This window comes from Meles meles, chromosome 4, assembly GCF_922984935.1.
Source record: "Meles meles chromosome 4, mMelMel3.1 paternal haplotype, whole genome shotgun sequence".
Taxonomy (NCBI): domain Eukaryota; kingdom Metazoa; phylum Chordata; class Mammalia; order Carnivora; family Mustelidae; genus Meles; species Meles meles.
Genome location: NC_060069.1, coordinates 159,624,972 through 159,646,497, shown reverse-complemented (window position 1 = coordinate 159,646,497; position 21,526 = coordinate 159,624,972). Strand labels below are relative to the sequence as shown.

The window sequence follows — 21,526 nt, the reverse complement described above, 5'->3', positions numbered from 1 at the left end:
AGTCATTCATGGGTAGAATTTAAAGGATTATAAATGAGACAGCAAATGGCACATGTGATGAACATATTAAAACTCACTCTTTTTTGGAAAAGTACTGCTACTCTTCCCAAGTTAAGGGAAGTGGGAAAGTCACCTGGTATGGGGTCTCCTATCTCTTTCAGAGACTCGGGTGAGAAGGGCACAATCGTTCTTACGTGAAAGTGGTAAGATTCTATTTCTTTGGGTAAATACTCAGTAGTGTAATTACTGGATCAGATGGTAGTCATAGCTTTTAATTTTTTGAGGAACCTCCATACTGTTTTCCAGATTGGCTGCACCAGCTTTCATTCCCAGCAGCACTGCACGAGGGCTCCTTTTCTCCCCCACATCCTCCCAACCCTTTTATTTCTTGCATTCTTTAGTGTAGCCCTTCTGACGGATGTGAGGTGATAGCTCATTGTGGTTTTGATTGCATCTCCCTGATGACGAGTGATGGAGATACGGGCTTCCAGCTATGCAATGATGAAGTACAGGGATGAAAGGTCCAGCGTAGGGAAACTAGTCTGTGGTACAGTCATAGCGTATATGATGACAGACGGTGGCTGCCCTTGTGGTGAGCATAGCGTGATGTATAGACTTGTCACCTCACTGGTGTACAGCGGACACTAATGGAACGCTGCGTGTTAACTATACTCAAAAAGAAGAGGAGAAGAGGGGGGAAAGGGAAGGAAGGGGAAGGAAGGGAAGGGGAAGAAAGGGAAGGGAAAGAGAGGAAAGGAGAAAAAGAAGAAGAGAAAAGAAAAAGTAGGAAAGAGTAAGGTTCTAGAAAATCATGGAAGATCTTCCAGTTCTTCCCAGACGCTGCACTGTCACCCCTGGTGGCTGTCCTAAAAAAGAACAGTGGCTCCCCATTACGTCCACACTAAGCTGTGGTTACATTTAGTTAAGGCATGGAAAAGGAAGGACATGCTACCTGACATCATTGTTTACTTAGACAACACACAAATTAGTTGATTTTCCTTTCTTCCTGAAGCCATGAAAATATCTCATGGAGTGTAGGAGAGACAACTAAAGCTTCCCCACTTGGAGCATTTTGTTCATTCTTCTTCCTCCTAGAGACCAGCCAGGCCAAGTCCATCTGTTTAAGGTTTATTCCAGCTGCCAGGTGGAGTTTGGGGGACAAACACCTCTACCCTTTCCCCTGCTCACTGTTATATACACAATGTCCTCAAAAGTAATCCAGCTCTCCCACCAACCTGGTTCCAAACCCCACAGACTATGTGTTACCACTTAAGCAAGAGGATCTCCTGAGGGTCAGGCTCTTGAAGACTGTGGTGGCAGGAGACCCACAGCCCCAAACCACTGAGAGTCAGGTGTCCCTAAGACCAAATGAACACAAACACAAGTAAGGAGCAATTCTCTTAGGATGAGATCTCTTAAGATGAGACTTTATAAATTGATGGCATTTTGTCCTTATAATTTAAAAAAAAAATACCCACAAGAATTGTATGATTAGCCTCATCTTGCATGCCATACCCTGAAACCAGGTCTCAGAGAGGAGATGTGATTTGCCCAATCACTCAGCCTGAGTCAAATTTGGTTTTCAGGTCAGGTTCATTGAAGGCAATTCCATGATGACCATTGTATCAATTGCCCAAAGTCCTCTTGTTCCTAGAGGAGAAACTCTGTATTTGAACCAACCTAGTACCACTTCCGGGTCTTATGAGTTATTCCTGAACAAAAGTGTGCTTTGACATACGCTCTCCCCACCCACCATGCTCCACTGTGGCAGGCTCCTGCTTCCATTTCCTTCCCATTAATCTCCAGATTTGCTGCAGTGAGGATCTGTGGCCTCCCTTCTATGCTGTGCCTGCCACATTTGCAGCATATGAAATACATTCAAGATACTACATTATTTCATGCAAGGGGAGATATTCAAGGGGATGCAACATACATTCAGGATTGAGTTAATGACAGGTGCACAGATATACATTGCTTAAACAATCAGGAATGTCCCCTGGGTGCTCCTTATTTCTCCTTTCTTCTCATTATTTGGCTTCTCTATCGAACCTGACTCTTGAGGTCACTGCTGGTTTTTGCTTATTTGACCCTAGTTTCTTCATTATCTCTAATTTTTCAATTCCTCTATTTCTAGAGAAGCCTGGACCCTGGCTGTCAGTCATCATAGTGGCTTTGGGTTAAACTGCACTCCTCGTGCCGATGTAGACCTTCTCCCACAGATCCACCAATAAAACCCACAGAAAAAGTGCTTTTTCTCTATCACTGCTCAGTTCTGAGTCAGTCCTGTCTCAAAACGTCAGCTTTCCAATTTTTACTCCCACAGACCCACACCTGAATGATTTTTTTTCTCTCAAACTTCTAAAACCTTGGTAATAATGGCCATCCCAAAGATGTCTACACCCTAATCCGTGGAACCTACAACTGTGATTAAGTTAAGGGTCTTGATATCGAGAAATTCATGGATTATCTGGGGCCCCCAAGGTAGTCACAAGTGTTCTTTATATGAGAGCGGTAGAAGGACCAAAGTCAAAGAAGAGATGGGACAATGGAAGCAAAAATTGGAGTGGAGGATTTTGAAGGTGGAGGAGGGGCTGTGACCCAAGGATTGCAGAAGCCTTTAAAGCCTACAAGAGATGAGGACACATATTTTTCCTGTAGAGCCTCCAGAAGGAAAACTGCCGGGCTGGCACCCTGATCTTAAACTCTATACACCCAGAATCATAAGAGAGTACATTTGGGTTAAGTCATTAAGTTTGTGGTAAGCTGTCACAGTAGCAGTAAAAACTAACGGACAACATGCAAGCTCTGGGGATGAGTGATGGGCACTGGGGCTCCGGGGCTCCAGGCGTTGACAGGAGAATTTGACATGTATCCAGTTGGTGTGACAAGTTTGATGACAATGCTAGAATAAAGCTGCCCCGTGGCTTCCCATACAGTTCTTCCAGATGCCCAGCCCAGTGACACCAGTGGCCATGGCCTCCTCTCAGGCATTGCTAAGATGGAGCATCTGAAACACCAACTGATCTGATAGTAATTCAGTGGACACTTATTTAATGCCTACTGTGTACCAGTCATTCCCCCAAGCTCTTTAACAATATGAACTTTTTTTAAAGATTGTATTTATTTATTCAACAGACAAAGATCACATATAGACAGAGAGGCAGGCAGAGAGAGAGGGAGGAAGCAGGCTCCCCGCTAAGCAGAGAGCCCGATGCAGGGCTCGATCCCAGGACCCTGAGATCATGACCTGAGCCAAAGGCAGAGGCTTAAGCCACAGAGCCACACAGGTGCCCCCAATATGAACTTTTTGAATCATTATTCTCTCATGATGTTGTAGGTAGTTATTTTTTTAAATATTTTATTTATTTGACAAAGAGAGCACAGTCAGAGGGGCGGGGAGGCAAAGGAGAGGGAGAAGCAGGCTCCCTACTGAGCAGAGAGCCCGATGTGGGGCTCGATCCCAGGACCTTGGAATCATGGCCTGAGCTGAAGGCAGACACTTACAGTTAAATAAGTTGAGCCACCCAGACACCCCTGTAGGTACAGTTATTAACCCCATTTTTAAAATGAGGAAACTGAGACCCAGAGAACTTACCTAAGACCACTGGGCTTGTATGAAGCAGAGCCAGGATGAGTGTCTGAGCAATGTGTTCCCCAGTGGTCCTGGTCTGCACCCTCTCTTGCTGCATCCCCTCTGGGCTGCAGCATTTCCTCCCTTCAGCCTCAGGAACCGAGAGGTCTAGATTGTTACTTTGCATGCTTGTTCCACTGGGATAAATCAGCCTGCATGCATGGACAATCATTGGAATAGAAAAGGGCCAGAAAGCCATTAACTAAGGTGACCTTCTAACATGGTTGAAAGACCCTGGAAGTTCAGGTGCTCTTCAGAGTGGGACTTTGGGAAGCACATTTTGACTTATCCACTCATCAGATATGGTTGAGTCTCCACTTTGGGCTAACCCTGGGCTCTGTGTTTGGAATACCATAAAGAAGGGGAAGATATTTCTAGAATGTGGGTAGAAAACATGGCAGACAAGTTCAAGGCTTAGAATCCCTTTGTAATATATGCTGTTGTGTAGGGAGAAACAAGTCAGTTTCTACTTTGGTGCATAGATCAGAGCAGATGTCCAAAGGAAGGACACCGTTTCCATTCCCAGTAACACTATATTGGGAGTGGTACCTCTTCACCTAGGGCTTTGGTAATTTTTATTTGAGCAAAACAAACTACCTTGTGAGTAATGAAAAAATTACTAATGCAGTAGTGAATTGTTTGTTGTTGTTGTTGTTGTTTTAGCTCCATTCATGATACAAACATATGTTTATCCTATCTAAAGTGGTAGATCTCTTCTATAGAATGGTGGTGGCCTCCAGTGTGGTGTAAATAGATCTGATTTTTTTTTATTTTTTCATGAAAAAAAAAATACAAGCCTGATGCATTGTTATTGGCTTTTTGGTTGCCTTGTTATCCAGAGTGAAGCTAAATTTGCTTGCAAATGAATACATTTGAAGGAGTGACAGATGAGAGGGTTCCTGAGCAGGTGAAGAAAAGATGAGATTGGAATGGAAGGCAGTGGTGGACTCTCATGGAGCTGGTACCATTTCCTTCCCTCCAAATGGACTCAGTTCTGTTTCCCATCTCATCAACTGGGCTCTCTTACAGAAAGGGACAAGGCGAACAAAGAGATCGGGAAGAAACTTAGAGTTTTAAGTAGCAGCTCTTTTAGTCGTAGTTATAGGCATTTCTGTAACATTGTCCAAACTACATATGAGAGCAAATACATCATATTTGTGAAAACCTGCCATTTTTCTCTCTTGTGTCTTCCTGCTTCGTAAGTAAAATGTGTACATTTGTGGGGGCTCTTGCAGACGGTTATGGTGGAAGATAAGGCTGCTGTTTTGAGGGTTCATGTATGTCTTGGTTCTGTGGCCACTGTTGGCCCCCAGACGTGGCCTGCTGCCTCAGTAGGCTGAAGATGACCTAGTAATAGGTCACCCCTGCCACAGAGCAATGTGAAAATACCCAATCTGCGGTGTGTAGTCAGTCTGTAGGGGGTTCTTCAGCCCCATAGACATGTAAGTTATCCCTAACGTCATCACATTTCTGAAAAGGCTAGTTTCATAAGGGTACAGGCAGGTTCTAGTGATCTTATTAACAAAACTGACCATTGTTGTAGACTTCAGACAATGGAGTCATGGTATCTGTGGTGTTCATATAAAGGTTTGGAGCTGGAAGGGGACTTAGAAGTTCAGCAGATTGAAGCCTCTTCTCTGAGCCAGAGGAGAAGACCCTCACTTGGGGTTCAGGATCTGCCTTGAGTCCCAGGATTTATGGACACATTTTATTCTCATTGCCCTTTAGGAGAAACAGCTCAGGGGTGTGGTTCAAGATATGGGAGGTAGTATCCCATAAAAATAGAAACGCATATGCACCTGAAGAACTGCCAGTTGAATGCTTTTAAAAGTCCCAGGAAGATGACAAAGACCATGACGTTGCAGAAAATTGAGAGAAGAGTGGGGCAATGAGTCGGATCAAGAGAAACATCCTTGAACAGCAAGGAGCAAAGAGAGGAAGCAGGAGGCAACAAGGCCACAGCAGACAGGAGTTAAGACAGTCACAGAATTGTTCATTTGCCTTCTTTTATTAAAATTAAGAAATCAACCCCATCTCATACCAACCCCATCTTATACCATCTTAATATTAAAATTAAGAAATCAACCCCATCTTATACCAACATTACCAAGAATGGAAAAGCATATAATTGCTTGATTGGCTCATTGTCTGGTGAGAGCCAGGCCCAGTGGGACCTGCTCTGCTCCTCTAACCTGTGCATCCTTTCTTCTGCCTCCGGGGCGGGACCTGAACTTGATGTCCATTTTATAGATGAAGAAACTGTGGCTCAGAGATGTTGAGCAACTTGCCCAAAGCCACAGAGCTATTCCGTACTGCAGACAGGGTTTGGCTCATCATTTTTGCTCATCACAAGTGCCCTCCTTCATGCCCATCCCCATCTAGTCCAGCCTCTTTGCCACTCACCTTGACAACTTAACTCGACTGGCTTCCAGTCAGCAGGATAACTTAATTTGCCCTGACACTAAACACAAAGTCATCCAAAAAAGTAACTTCATCCCTAAAAGGGAAAAATAAGCCAATTGAAGATCATGAGACAAGGATGAGTTTATGGGAGCTCGGTCACATTCAGGTCTCCCCAGCTCTGCAGGCAGACTTTGTGCGAGGGCTGTTTTGCACAGATATCTAAGCATGGGCCTTCTGGTCATGGACTGTGAGTGTGTGCTACCTGGGAGTTGAGACAGGAGGCGTGAAGAGGTGGACAGGGCACAGCGAGGGACAGACAAGTGTGCAGCCCTTCCCTGAGCTGTCAGATGTTGACCCTTCTGGAGGCATCTGAACCTGTAAGGAACATTACACAGCAGTGAATAAAAGGGAATTGGGACTATACCGGGGTACATGGAATTGCCAGGAGCTATTGCTGTGTGAGAAGAGGAATACCCAGAGAAATGTGTGTAGTAGACACCCTATCATCAAATGAACTGTGACCAAAAATCTATGCAAAGAGCTCATCTGTATTGTGCATGTGTTGGGGGGCGGGTTGTGAGAATATAGAGAAAAATGTGGAAGGACATACTTGAGGTTGTGAGTCTCCCGAGGGCAGGGGTGAGGGAGAGTGTCCCTGTGGAAGGGAGAGAGAGAAATGAAATGCCCGTCATCAGATGAACAGCATACGAGGTGCGACTCCATTTATGCAGCTGTATGAACGTGTGTGTGCACATGCGTGCCTGTATATATAAAGAGGGCTGTAAACATACAGTCCCCACAATTTTGACAGTAATTGTCTCTAAGTAGCTGAATTTTACCTTATTTTAATTAGTTTTTATTTAAATTCCAGGTAGTTAACATACAGAATAGTATTAGCTTCAGATGTACATTCAGTGATGCGTCACTTACATAGAGAGCCCAGTGCTCATCACAAGTGTCCTCCTTCGTGCCCATCCCCCACCTAGCCCATCCCCCACTCACCTCCCTCCATCAACCCTGTTTGTTCTCTACAGTTAAGAGTTTCTTATGGTTTTCGTCTTTTCTTTTCCTTCCCCTATGTTCACCTGGTTTGTTTCTCAAATTGCACATATGAGTGAAATCATGTGGTATTTGTTGTCCTCTGACCGTCTTATTTCACTTAGCCTAATACACTCTAGTTCCATCCACATCGTTGCAAATGACAAGACTTCATTCTTTTTGATGGCTGAGTAATATTCCTCTGTGTGTGTGTGTGTGTGTGTGTGTGTGTGTGTGTGTGTACCACTTCTTCTTCATCCATTCATCTGCGATGGGCACTGGGTTTTTTCTGTAATTTGACTATTGTGGACATTGCTGCTTTTAACATTGGGGCTCATGTACCCTTTTGAATCTGTATTTTTGTATCCTTTGGGTCAATACCTAGTAGTGCAATTGCTGGGTCATAGGATAGTTCTATTTTTAACGTTTTGAAGACCCTCCATACTGTTTTACAGAGTGGCCGCACCTATCTGTATTCCCATCAACAGCTAAAATTAGAAGCACAGGAAACAACAGATATTGGTTAGGGTGTGGAGAAAGGGGAACCCTCTTACCCTTGAGATGGCTGAATTTTAAATGGTCTTTATTTTAGTCTTCAAATTTAAGTGTATTTGTTTAAGTTTCTTGCAGTCTTCAGGTACTTTTTTATATCTGATTTTATTTAAAGCCAGTTAGTTAATACATAGTGTATCATTAGTTTCAGATGTAGTGTTCCATAATTCATCAGTTGCGTATAACACCCAGTGCTCATTACATCACATGTGCTCCTGAATGCCCATCCCCCAGTTACACCATCTCCCCACCCACCTCCCCTCCAGTTTGTCTCCTAGAGTTCAGTGTCTCTATTATGGTTTGTCTCCCTCTCTGATTTCTTCTTATTTAATTTTTCCCTCCCTTCCCTATGATCCTATTCCCTATGATCTGTTTCATTTCATAAATTCCACATATGAGTGAAACCATATGATACACAGCCTTCAGTTACTTTTGAATGCAGAAAAAAATTATTTAAATTATTATTTTTTCTTAAAAATTAATGTGGTCATTTATTTAAGTTATAAATGCAAATGCCCCTAATTTCCTTTAACTTTAATTCAACTAAAAAATCTCTCTGTATATATATCTAGCAAATTTGAACAAATACTTTTAAGGGGTTCTTGATTAATGTTTTGTTCCATGTATAAACTTAGTTCATTTTTCATCTTTGTAGACTAAACTATATTTATAAATTAAATACATTTGATTTCCTTTTTAAGTACTCCAATTATCTGACTAACTAAAGCTTTCTGGGCATCTAAATAACTTTTATAAATCAAACAAATTAAACTTACAAGTAAATTTAGCTATTCTCATAATTGCTTAAACGTTAATTATTGTATCCAACCTCAGTAAGAGTTCCACCTACTATTACCATTCCAAATCAATTACTCCATTATACATTAAAATTAGAATTACAAATCTGATATGGAACACTAATACATCTAATAAACATTTAAACTGTACTTCTTATAAAAATAATTCTTGAATTTTCTTCTCTAAACATTGCTGTACTATATTCTAAATCTTTCTGGAGCTAGAAGATATTTATCTGCTGAAAAGATATAACATGTCAACAATTATGGGGGGCAGTTTCCTCTGCATCTTCAGGGGTATTTCCTCAGTGGACTAAACTTCCCTTTAGATATATATATATATATACACATACACATACATATACACATATATACACACATATATACACACACACATATACATATATATGTGTACATATATACACATATATACATATATATGTGTGTATATATATATATATATATATATATATATATATATAGGGCACCTGGGTGGCTCATCAGGTTAAAGCCTCTGCCTTTGGCTCAGGTCATGATCCCAGGGTCTTGGGATTGAACCCCACATCAGGCTCTCTGCTCAGCAGGGAGCCTACTTCCCCTTCTCTTTCTCTGCCTGCCTCTCTGCCTGCTTATGATCTTTCTGTCAAATAAATAAATAAAAATCTTAAAAAAAATATATATATATATAGAGAGAGAGAGAGAGAGCATGAGCATGGCAGGGGGAGGGTGAGGAGAGGGAGAGAGTTTGAAGCAGATTCTGTGCTGAGCATGGAGACTGATGTGGGGCTCCATCTCACGACCCTGAGATAATGACCTGAGCTGAAATCAAGAGTCAGATGCTCAGTTGACTGTGCCACCCAGGCGCCCCAATCGACTAACCATTCTTAATCAGGGAAACCCCTTATAGAGACAGTGGCTGGTTCCATTTTTGAAATTCAATCCCACACTGTCCTATGGTTGTTGCATCAAAGCTCCTCAAATGGAGTTTGTCATACTCCATGCTGTCTCCATGGCTCCTCTGGAAGTCTTCACTCCTTAGGTTGCTAAACCACTTGATTTGACTCAACAAATCCATTTTTGGCTCTATTATGTTTTACTTCTTTTCATATCCCTTCTGTCTTTAGGGTCATAACAAGAAATATAATTGTGTGTCTTAGTGCATGATGCGTGACTTTGTCTGACTCCCATTCAGGGTGTAGATATGTTGATCAACAAAATGGGAAAATTCCATTCTGTAAACATGTTTTATTGCAGACTGTCAAAGGAGGAAAGAAAAGAAAAAGGGAAAATGGTAATGTTGGTATTTCAGAGAAACTCAAGAGCCAACCTAGAGAGTGCCCAGTGCTAAATGTGGAACAATTTGGGGAAGAAATTAAAGTAGTGTTGGATTATAATCAAAAGTGTAAAATAAATATCTGTGAGTCCATGCCTATATAAATAAAAAGTGAATGAATAAATAAGGCCATCAACAAATTTCCCCAGCAGGAGAATTCCAAATAATTGATGTAGATACATCACCTCAAAGTCATTGCATGACTCTCACTCCCTAGGTGTGATCTGTAGGTGGTGGGTGTCCACAAAGTACTTAAATTGGAAAATGGAGTGGAGACAGTAACTTCACAGTGGGCAAACCCAACCCACAGGACCTCAGCCAGGTGATCAAGGTCAATACCAACAATTATGAGTTGTGTTGACAACAGGGACATGTGACATGCTGTGGTGAAATAGCACCATTTCTTTGCTGCCCCTACTCCAAAAACCTCAGAACCCCAGTCTGATAAGGAGAAAAGCAGTAGAGAAACCCCAATTGAGGGACATTCTACAAAATACCTGAACAGTACTCTTTAAAATTGTTAGTCATCAAAAAGAAGGAAAATCTGAGAAACCGTCAATAACCAAGAGGAGCTCAAGGGGACGGAATGATTGAATATAATGTTCCTGGATGAGATCTTGTAACAGAAATTAAAGTTAAGGAATTAAAGTTAAGAAAATATGAATAAAATTTGGACAGTAGTTAATGATGGGTCAGGAGCCATTTAAGCATCATATAGTGTAAGATGTATATAACTAGGGAGCCTGGGTGTGGTGTATGTGAGCAATTCTGTGTATTATCTTCACAACTTGTCTGTAAATCTAAGTACACTCTAAAATTTAAAGTTTATTTTTTGTTTTAGAAGCCAATGTAAAAGGGGCACCTGGGTGGCTCAGTCAATTGGATGCCTGACTCTTGATCTTGACTTAGGTCTTGATCTCATGGTTGTGGGTTCGAGCCCCGCATTGGGTTCTACCTAGGCATAGAGCTTACATGAAAAAAAGAAATAAAGCCAGCAAAGAAGAGCCATCCTCCCCAGGTGGATGAGTCAGGTGGGAGTGGGGAAAGCGGAAATGCTTTTAGCTGCAGTCTTTAAAACATCTGTCTGATCTCAGGATAGAGGTGGGGCATTTCCAATTCTGAGAGAATGACAGAAGGACCTGGGCACAAATGCTGAACATTTAGGAAACAGTTTGTCCTACGTGTTGCTTGGTATTGTAAAGCAGTCCCTCCCATAAGGTTCAGGTTTGTGATGAGTTGCAAAGATGGTCCTTTTCCGAAGACTTGCTTAAAATCATCTGAGCTGCCCTACACTGTCTCTGGAAAGTGGGAATTTGAGACTATGCTCTTACACTGAAGTTGTCAGTCTTCTCTGAAGCTTGGAAGCCCCCACACACTTCAGTGCTGCATCGTTAAGGATGGAGCCTCTGCATGTCTCGTGACTCAGCCCACGACTCCTATGAGCCTGGGTGCTTGATCCCTACGTGATTTCTTCCCTTCCAAAAAGCCTGAGAGACTCTGTAAACATGAGAAAGAAAAATACCAAATTCACCTTTTAAAATACGTTACTACACTCCACAGAGGCTTCAGGACATTTGAGTATGATTTGGGTTCGTGTGTTACAGCTTGGCACAGTTGGGTCTTGGTGGATGGATGGATGACTTTGGAACATTTTGTTGCCTGCAGGCTTCCTACACTCAGCACATAACTGTCTTTCTTTCCTTGTTTAGCCAAGTGGAATCATCAGTGTCATTTTAATATCACATCTTTTCTGCTGCTTGTTATCTCTCTCAGCAGTGAAATATGGCTCCCTAAAGAAATGTGAGACAGTGGACTGAGCCATTGTAAAGTCAGTATTCAAGGCAAAAATTTCTGTCTCAGCCCACAAAAGCATTGACAACCCACTGAATTACACAGAATTATTTAGCAAAGAGTAAGCAAAATGATGTGTCCCACATTTATGTCGACATTCTGTCCCCCAGTTCCCTGTGCATCCTATCTGCATGCTTAATTTCACAGGTAGCCAGCATTTTGAGATACGATCAAGGACATAGATTCTAGGAGCCAGACTGCCTGGGTTTAGATGTTGTGTCTACCACGTATTAACTTTCCCTGCCTCGGTTTCCTCTACTCTACCATGGAGATGATGAGACACCACCTCCCTGCACTGATGTGTGGATGTACAAGAGAAAATGTATGTTAAGAACTTAATAGTAGGTTCTGCCAGCATGTAAGAGGCAAGAATGAATGTATTTTCATGCTAGAATCAGCATCATTCAAAGGCAGAACGCATCGATGTCATGGCTGGGCTGAGGATACGGCTGGTGGAGGGGCACCAGCATATTTGCCTCTGATTCCAAGAAGGTGTTGGTGCAGATAGAGACTAAGGAGGTCAGTGAAGGGGGCTGCTATCTCTGTCTCTCTCCATTTTCCTGGTGAAGATGAGGGGGACCCCAGAGGCCCCAGGGGTAAGGAATGGAGAGGAAGAAGCAACTTGACTTCTGAGCACAGCAGAGATTGTACCTCCACATCCTGCATTTTATCAGAACTGATACGTAACTCTGTAACAGAGGGACATGCAGATGGCTGCCAGGCTCACACACAGCGGCAGGAAAGAAGGTGCCACGGCTTCTCTCACAGGGCTAGGTCTCAGGCAATTTTGAAGATATGGGAAGGTGGTGTAAGGGCAGAAAAGCAGAAGGTGGGAAAATGAGAACTTGCAGAGTGTCAGAGAGCAACGCTGGGAATGGCCAGGAGATGTTTAGGGGCTTGGGTGGAGATGAGCTTCCAAACCAATGTGGGCTTCTCAGGCTTGACCCAAAGGGCCCCCAAGTGGTAGTGAAGGCCAGGTATTGAGGGAAGTTTTTGTGAATGGGAACAAAGACAGTAGACAGGAGAGAAAAATGTGTATGTATATGTATGCATTTCCATTTCTTCTGGGCATGGTGGGGAGGAAGACCTGAGCCAGAGAATGGGCAGTGTCTTTCATGCAGTTGTCCTGGGCAGACTCCCTTGGATTAAGAATTTGCATCATGTATCAACAAGCCAGCCGAGGGCATCATGTATGTACAGTACGTGCATGTCATGCCCAGCACGTGATAACACGTACAGCATGGCTTCCAAAAGGGAGTCTTTAATCCAGTCCACTCATGTTCTCAAGAACCCATGGTCAACAGCACTATACAGCAAATAGTAAAGGGACCCACAATATATATAATATAATATAATAATATAATATAATATAATATAATATAATATAATATAATATATGGAAGACCAGAGGCATTACTTATGTATCTTTTTGAAGTGGGTGGCATTTTGGAAGTTCTCTGGTGTGATTTGTGTGTGTGTCTAGCCCTCAGAGAGTTGTCCTAATTATTGTCACTCAAAGTGATATGAAGTCTCAAATACCAACTTTAAAAAACATGAAAGTCAGTTTTGGGGTTTTAAAAAACGATTTTATTTATTTATTTCAGAGAGGGAGAGCGAGCATGAGCAGGGGGAGGGGCAGAGAGAGAAGCAGACCCCCCTCTAGCAAAGAGCCTGATGCAGGGTCCGGTCCTAGAACCCTGAGATCACAACCTGAGCCAAAGGCAGATGCTTAACTGACTGAGCCAGCCAGGTGCCCCGAAAGTCAGTTTTTAACTTTTTAATTCGTGACTGTATAAAAACTTCCAATAAGAATTTGAGGGATTTCTTTGCTGCCAAATATGGCACTTTGCAAATGTAAACATTAATATTTATATATGGAATTAGACTCACATTCACTGGTGCTGTAGATAATATGGGTGTATACAGTGGAGGCTGGGTTCCCTGGGTCATTTTTCTCAATCAGAAGAATCTTCATGGCCTCCATCCTGACACCTAGCATTTTTCTCGAACTGTTGTAAATGATAAACGTATTTATTTCAAAGTAATTGTAGTTGTTTCTGTAGTGGATCAAATCTATTTCTTTCCTTTCTTTTTAACGTTCACTTAAACTATTAATGAAACTCAAAGCTACCAGAGATACATAAGTATGTATCTGTGTGTCCCCCAGATGCAGGGCCCTATGTAACTTAACCAAATCTAGTTTGAAACAGTGTTAGCTCTAAACCAAGAGCTACAGATACTTAACTGACTGGGCCATCCAGGTGCCCCTCATTCTTTCTTCTTTAACCTGAAAGCTAGGAAATGCACAGGGACCCCCAGTGTGTGTGTGGGGGGGTGCATCTTGAAACTTTCTGTCCTTCATGCCCACAGCCTATCTGAACAAGTGGGAAGTGCTACTTCTCTGAGTCCCATCTGTTGCAGAGAGGCCTTTAGGTTTGTTCACATAGACGTGGTCACGTTCATAGCCAGAAATCCTTCTGATCTCCAAATGTGACGGAGTGGCATTAATTACATATTAATGATCTGGGGGTTCACTGATTTTTGAACCCAGCTTCTATCTAGGATTGCCTATCTCTCTATCTTAATCTCTCTTACTGCTCCCCAGTTACACACACACACACACACACATACACACACACAAAAACCCAAAGTGTGAACTTGTGTGTACTGGCAAGGGAAATTTTCCCTCTACCCTTCAAGGTTCTTTGGCTGGTCTAAGAATCAAATTGACATGAGACAGACTAACAGGAGAAAACCAAACAGAAGTTTGATAACTTGCATTCCTCCTCGTTACATGGGAGAGACCCAGGAAAACTGAGTGACTCACTGCAATGGCTGAGGCCATTGCCTTCTAACCCATCTTCAACTAAAGACAGAAGATTTTGGGAGTGGGGAGGTCAGTTATGGGAAGTGACCAAGGAAAGGGTAAGGTTGTTATGCAGAGTTAAGCCAACTCCACTGATAACATTTTCTAGAGGTTTAGTCATTTCTCCCTTCCTGGTACTGGGAGGGAAACAACTTACACATGGAAATTTACCTTACATGTGTAAAAGTCTCTTAAAAAGGGGTGATTTCCACTCAGTTTTCAGACCTTCTTTTGTGTCTGCAGCCATCAGAAAGGATGAATACCCAACTTTTGCATAAAAGACCACTTGGGTGGGTCTGGCAGAGATTATGCTGAGTGAAATAAGTCAAACAGAGAGAGTCAAGTTATCATATGGTTTCACTTAGATGTGGAGCATAAGGAATAACATGGAGGACATTAAGAGAAGAAAGGGGAAAATGAAGAGGGAGAAATTGGAATGGGAGGTGAACCATGAGAGACTATGGACTTTGGGAAACACTGAGGGTTTTAGAAGGGAAGGAGTTTGGGGGGATGGGTGAGCCTGTTAGTGGGTATGAAGGAGGGCAGGATTGCATAGAACACTGGGCATCATACACAAACAATGAATCATGGAACACTGCATCAAAAACTAATGATGTACTGTGTGATGACTAACATAAAATAATAAGAAAAAGCACAGTTTTTAATATGATCACGAAAATCACCCAAAAGTCTTTAAATATTAAGAAGTTGTATTTTGTGCATGATGGAGAACGCAAGACTTTCAGAATCGAATCTTGACTTGAGAGCTCAGACTTTGCTCATTGACAACAAACACGTTCCCTGGTTTGCCTTGACGTGACAGCTCACTTCATTCACTGAGAGAAAATGTCAAATACCCCAGCAGAAAGGTCTGTCAGTTTTCTCTGAGTAAACACAGTGTTGCATGAAGAAAGCAGCTAATGAGTCACACCCCGGTGCCTTCTCTTGAGCACGCCCGTGTGTGCTTCATATGTGCTTGCCTCTCTGTCACATGGAAGATGAAAGGGCCGTGTCCTCAGGGTCAAAATAGAAAGACGTGCAGGACTTTTACTACTTTGTCAAGACCACACTTAAGTGGAGTTGGCAACTGACGTGTTTGTTTTTACTGTGAGTGCGTGATGGTGAGGACACAGGCCACTGGGGCAGGTGGCCACCACCACCCCAGCAGTGTGGCCACCGTCCATTCTTAGCTTTATCCTGAAAACAGCTTTTCACCTCACAGGTCCCCTGAAAGATTCCTGGGGATGCCCTGTATGTGCTGCCTTTACCCAAGGTCGTCTGAGAACAGTTGACCGAAAATAACTCCATGATGACTTTATGTGTGTGTGTTTATAGATATCTTTAAATATCTTCTCAGGTTATACAAATCTCAAATCTGAGGGTTCCAACCGGTTTGAATTTTGAGGTTCCCTGCAGGGTGGAGGGTGGGGTGCCATAGGCAGGTGTGTAGTGCTGGAGGGAGCGATCTATTATCCGTGTGACAGTAACGAGGCGGCATCCTTTTGCATAATAATGAACGGGGGCCCTGGAGTCAGACACAAATGCATTGAAATCCCCACTTTGCTTCTCACCAGCTGTGTGATTTGTATGTCGCACGAGTCTGAACCTCTCAGTTTCTGCATCTGTGGAATGGAGATAATACAAAGTTAAGTCTTAGGATTGTTTGAAGATTAACGAGATAGAAAATCCTCTGGTGGAGAGATTTCAGAAAACGCATCATAAAAATAGTCTCTAGCCTCGTGGTCCTGTGACCGCAGAAAGGAGCACAGGCGGGATGGTCCCTTTCCGGCTGGGTGGTAGGGCCTGCCCCATGAGTGTGCAAACACCCCTGTCCACTCTAGTGTGGGAAGGAAGAATTGGGTGTTTCCTTGGTGACAACAGTGAGCTCTCATTGGAAGAGCTCTCATATCGTCTTCTCGTCACTGCATGGTACCAAGATTATGGAGATTTTTCATAAATAGGATTCTGAGGTATTAGAGTTTATCACAGCAGAGTTTCCAAGGCATCACGTTCCTTTATAATCAATGTATACATCATGGGGAAAAATAAACTTAATTAAAAGGTAGAATTAGCTAAATTCTCTGTTGAATACCAAACACCTTAATCTCAAAACTCAGGCTCAAACTGTGCTTACAAATACACAATGTTTTTAGACAAGAGAAAATAGTGAATTCCGTTCAGATTTTATTCTGCATTCAGTTCAGCATCTTTATTTTACATTTTTAAAATTAAATTAATTTAAGTTAAATTTACTCTAAAATTTTCTGATTCTTGGCTTGGTTATGTTTTGAAAATAGCCACCTGAGGTCGGTTGCAGAGAAAGAAGGCAGATGACTGTACATAAATAGACATCAGTCCGCTCTTGCTTGAGCGCATTGAGTCCACATCTAGTACCTGTCCCCAAGAGTCCAGAGCAGTAAAAAAATGAGGCAAAACTGAAAGCAAATTAATGTCACTCAGTGTTTCAAGCTGAGGGGTAGAGGGGAGAAAGACAGACTCAAAACCCAACAATCATTGTAAACAGTTTACAGATGCTGAGATAATGCTTCAACTCCATAAAGACTTTCTAAAAGATTTTGTTCCATAGATGATTAAAGCTAATTTCCCCAGAACTATTCAGTATCTTTTATGGGGAGAAAGAAAATTTATGTCTGATTTGCATCCAGCATATCCAAATAATGTTATTTGGTATATAAAACTAATGGCCAATTTTAGGATATCAACACTTGTATTAATTCACAAAAGGTGTACTGTTTATGAAGTAGAATAACTTTTTTTAAAAATTACTTAATTTGACAATTTATTGAGCATTGGCTTTATTAATAAACATGGAGAGAAACAAAAAATTGGTAAAATGGGATATTGGCAGAGATGTATAAAGATGTGTATTCTGATATACCATTTGATAGGATGCGTTCTCTAACATATACCAAAAGCCACAAAAATGTTCATCTCTATGGATCCACTAATTCCATCCTTAATTATCCATATCAAAGAAATAAGGTGTGGACAAAGATTTATGTAAAAAAGTCAACATGGTCCTTTATAATAATAAAAAAAATTCTCTTTGCATACAGAGCCAATTAAATGAATGCATGTGTGAATTTTACAGTGCCTCAACATAAGTAAACAGTATGTGATAATTTTAAATAATGCTTTTAAAAAGTTACCTTAATGCAGGTAAAAGTCATATAATATAGCTAAATTATTAAAAAGCAGGATCTGGAATGTATAAATGATATAATCTTGACAGTGTGAGGAAAAACACATGTAAAAGATGAACAGGAGATGCCGGTGTTAAAAATTCTCACTTCTATTCCTGAACTTCATAAAATCTATCTATGAAAGACCCACAGCAAATATCATCCTCAATGGGAAAAAGCTTGCAGCCTTCCCGTTGAGATCAGGAACACGACAAGGATGCCCACTCTCACCACTCTTGTTCCACATAGTATTAGAAGTTCTAGCAACGGCAATCAGACAACAAAGAGAAATAAAAAGTATCCAAATTGGCAAGGAAGAAGTCAAACTCTCTCTCTTCGCAGATGACATGATTCTTTATATGGAAAACCCCAAAGACTCCACCCCCAAACTACTAGAACTCATACAGCAATTCAGTAACGTGGCAGGATACAAAGTCAATGTACAGAAATCAGTGGCTTTCTTATACACTAACAATGAAAATACAGAAAGGGAAATTAGAGAATCGATTCCATTTACTATAGCACCAAGAACCATAAGATACCTGGGCATAAACCTAACCAAAGAGGTAAAGGACCTGTACTCGAGGAACTACAGAACACTCATGAAAGAAATTGAAGAAGACACAAAAAGATGGAAGACTGTTCCATGCTCTTGGATTGGAAGAATAAACATTGTTAAAATGTCTATACTGCCTAGAGCAATCTATACTTTTAATGCCATTCCGATCAAAATTCCACCGATATTTTTCAAAGAGCTGGAGCAAATAATCCTAAAATTTGTATGGAGTCAGAAGAGACCCCGAATTGCTAAGGAAATGTTGAAAAACAAAAACAAAACTGGCGGCATCACGTTACCCGATTTCAAGCTTTACTACAAAGCTGTGATCACCAAGACAGCGTGGTACTGGCATAAAAACAGACACATAGACCAGTGGAACAGAGTGGAGAGCCCAGATATGGACCCTCAACTCTATGGTCAAATAATCTTCGACAAAACAGAAAAAAATATTCAATGGAAAAAAGACAGTCTCTTCAATAAATGGTGCTGGGAAAACTGGACAGCGATATGTAGAAGAATGAAACTCGACCATTCTCTTACACCGTTCACAAAGATAAACTCGAAATGGATAAAAGACCTCAATGTGAGACAGGAATCTATCAGAATCCTAGAGGAGAACATAGGCAGTAACCTCTTCGATATCAGCCACAGCAACTTCTTTCAAGATAAGTCTCCAAAGGCCAAGGAAACAAAAGCAAAAATGAACTTTTGGGACTTCATCAAGATCAAAAGCTTCTGCACAGCAAAGGAAACAGTCAACAAAACAAAGAGGCAACCCACGGAATGGGAGAAGATATTTGTAAATGACAGTACAGACAAAAGGTTGATATCCAGGATCTACAAAGAACTTCTCAAACTCAACACACACAAAACAGATAATCATATCAAAAAATGGGCAGAAGATATGAATAGACACTTCTCCAACGAAGACATACAAATGGCTATCAGACACATGAAAAAATGTTCATCATCACTAGCCATCAGGGAGATTCAAATTAAAACAACATTGAGATACCACCTAACACCAGTTAGAATGGCCAAAATTAGCAAGACAGGAAACAACGTGTGCTGGAGAGGATGTGGAGAAAGGGGAACCCTCTTCCACTGTTGGTGGGAATGCAAGTTAGTGCAGCCACTTTGGAGAACAGTGTGGAGATTCCTGAAGAAATTAAAAATAGAGCTTCCCTATGACCCTGCAATTGCACTACTGGGTATTTACCCCAAAGATACAGATGTAGTGAAAAGAAGGGCCATCTGTACCCCAATGTTTATTGCAGCAATGGCTACGGTCGCCAAACTGTGGAAAGAACCAAGATGTCCTTCAACGGATGAATGGATAAGGAAAATGTGGTCCATATACACAATGGAGTATTATGCCTCCATCAGAAAGGACGAATACCCAACTTTTGTAGCAACATGGACAGGACTGGAAGAAATTATGCTGAGCGAAATAAGTCAAGCAGAGAGAGTCAAGTATCATATGGTCTCACTTATTTGTGGAGCATAACAAATAACATGGAGGACATGGGGAGATGGAGAGGAGAGGGAGTTGAGGGAAACTGGAAGGGGAGATGAACCATGAGAGACTATGGACTCTGAAAAACAACCAGAGGGTTATGAAGGGGCGGCGGGAGGGGGGGGTGGGGTAGGAGTTTGAGGAACCAGGTGGTGGGTAATAGGGAGGGCACGTACTGCATGGAGCACTGGGTGTGATGCCAAAACAATGAACACTGTTATGCTGTAAATAAGCAAATAAAAATAAATAAATAAATTTAAAAAAAATTCTCACTTCTGTGGATGATGATTAAGAATGGTGTATTTTGGTGTTGTGGACTGAATGTGTCTTCCCAAAATTCATAGATTAAAGTCCCGCCCCAATCTGATGGTATGTGGAGGCGGGATCTGTTGGAAGTAATTAGGTATGGAGGAGGTTAGGAGGGTGGGGTCCCCAGGATGGAATTTTTGTCTATAAGATGAGCAAGAGACCAAGGGGCCCCCTGTCTTCCATGGCGGGGGGAGGGGTTGTGGTGAGAAAGGGGCAAGTTAGGAAGGGGGTCCTCACCAGAACTCAGCTTTGTGGGCATCCTGATCTCAGACTCCCAACCTCCAGAACTATAAGAAATGCATTTCTGTTGTTTAAAACAGTCAGTCTGTGGTACTTTTTTATGGCAACCCGAACTAAGATACACTCCTTTATATTTTTCTGCATTTTCCAAATTTTCTAAATCAAGCTTCTAGTTTACCATCAGGGACAATTAATCAAGAAACATAATAAAATGTTATGAAATATGCATTGTCCTCGGAGTCATTGAAAATGAAATAATCCTGAAATGATAAAAATCTTTGTCATGTATTTTTACAAAGGGACAAGACATGTTCTCTTGTAGAAAGTCAGGGTATCTGTTCACTGCGCCTCTCGCCACATGAGGTGAGGGTGTCATTCGTTCTGGTCAATCAGTTCGGTTCAGTTAGCTCAGATCCAGTGATCTTCGCTTTTCAAATATGGAAACTGACTTGGAAAAATAAGGCAAATGACATTAAATTCTCAGCCAGGAAGAGACATTTGGCCCTTTAGTCCCACTGAGGTGCCTCATCACTGCAGGACAGCAGCTCCAGGTGAGACACCAGACATCATGCCACCTTCTTGTCCACAGGCTGCTCTGGTCATCTGTAAGGTAGCGCCTCAGCCACGTAGCTGGGCATCACCCATGCTGTGCTATTATCCAAGTCTTGCCTGCCACTCGCAAAACTCTGCAATCCTCTGATGAACTCTTTCCATGAGTGTGCTCAGGGCTATGCAAACCTAGCTCTCAACAGTGTATTGGCAGGCCCTTCCCTCCGCCCCAGCGGCGCTCACTCCGGTGGTACATCAGACTATAGATTGATAGAAAGTCTGGGTTATAAATATCCACATGTAGAAATCTCTGTGATTTCAAGCAACAGTCCAAAGTGAGCCAACCTTGCCTCTGGACATTTTTAAGAGTTTTTCAGGAAGCAACTGATTTCATATAAATGTCATTAAAAAATGGATCATGGGTTTGATAGGAGACCAGGAGAAATCATGGCACACCTTGATGTTCTTCCGCTTATCACTCATTCCACAGAAGGAATGTTGGAATGAAATACATTTTAATGTCTGGTTCCTTCTCTAGAAAGTCTTAAATATGAACATCTAAGTTTTAAAAAAAAGAAAATGGGTAGCTTTACCCTTCTCGTAAAGCATATGAACAAATGGTCGTAATGTATCCTTGACTTGGTCTTTTTGCTCAGGTGTGAAACATCTGAGTTTATTA

The 21,526-nt window shown here is 41.8% G+C and overlaps 1 protein-coding gene across 1 annotated transcript in view; it reads left to right on the top strand.

The window, feature by feature from the left end:
* Positions 1 to 21,526, top strand: part of DSCAM (DS cell adhesion molecule) — an 818,243-nt gene that overhangs the window by 609,223 nt on the left and 187,494 nt on the right. The gene's annotated exons all lie outside the window — the stretch shown is intronic.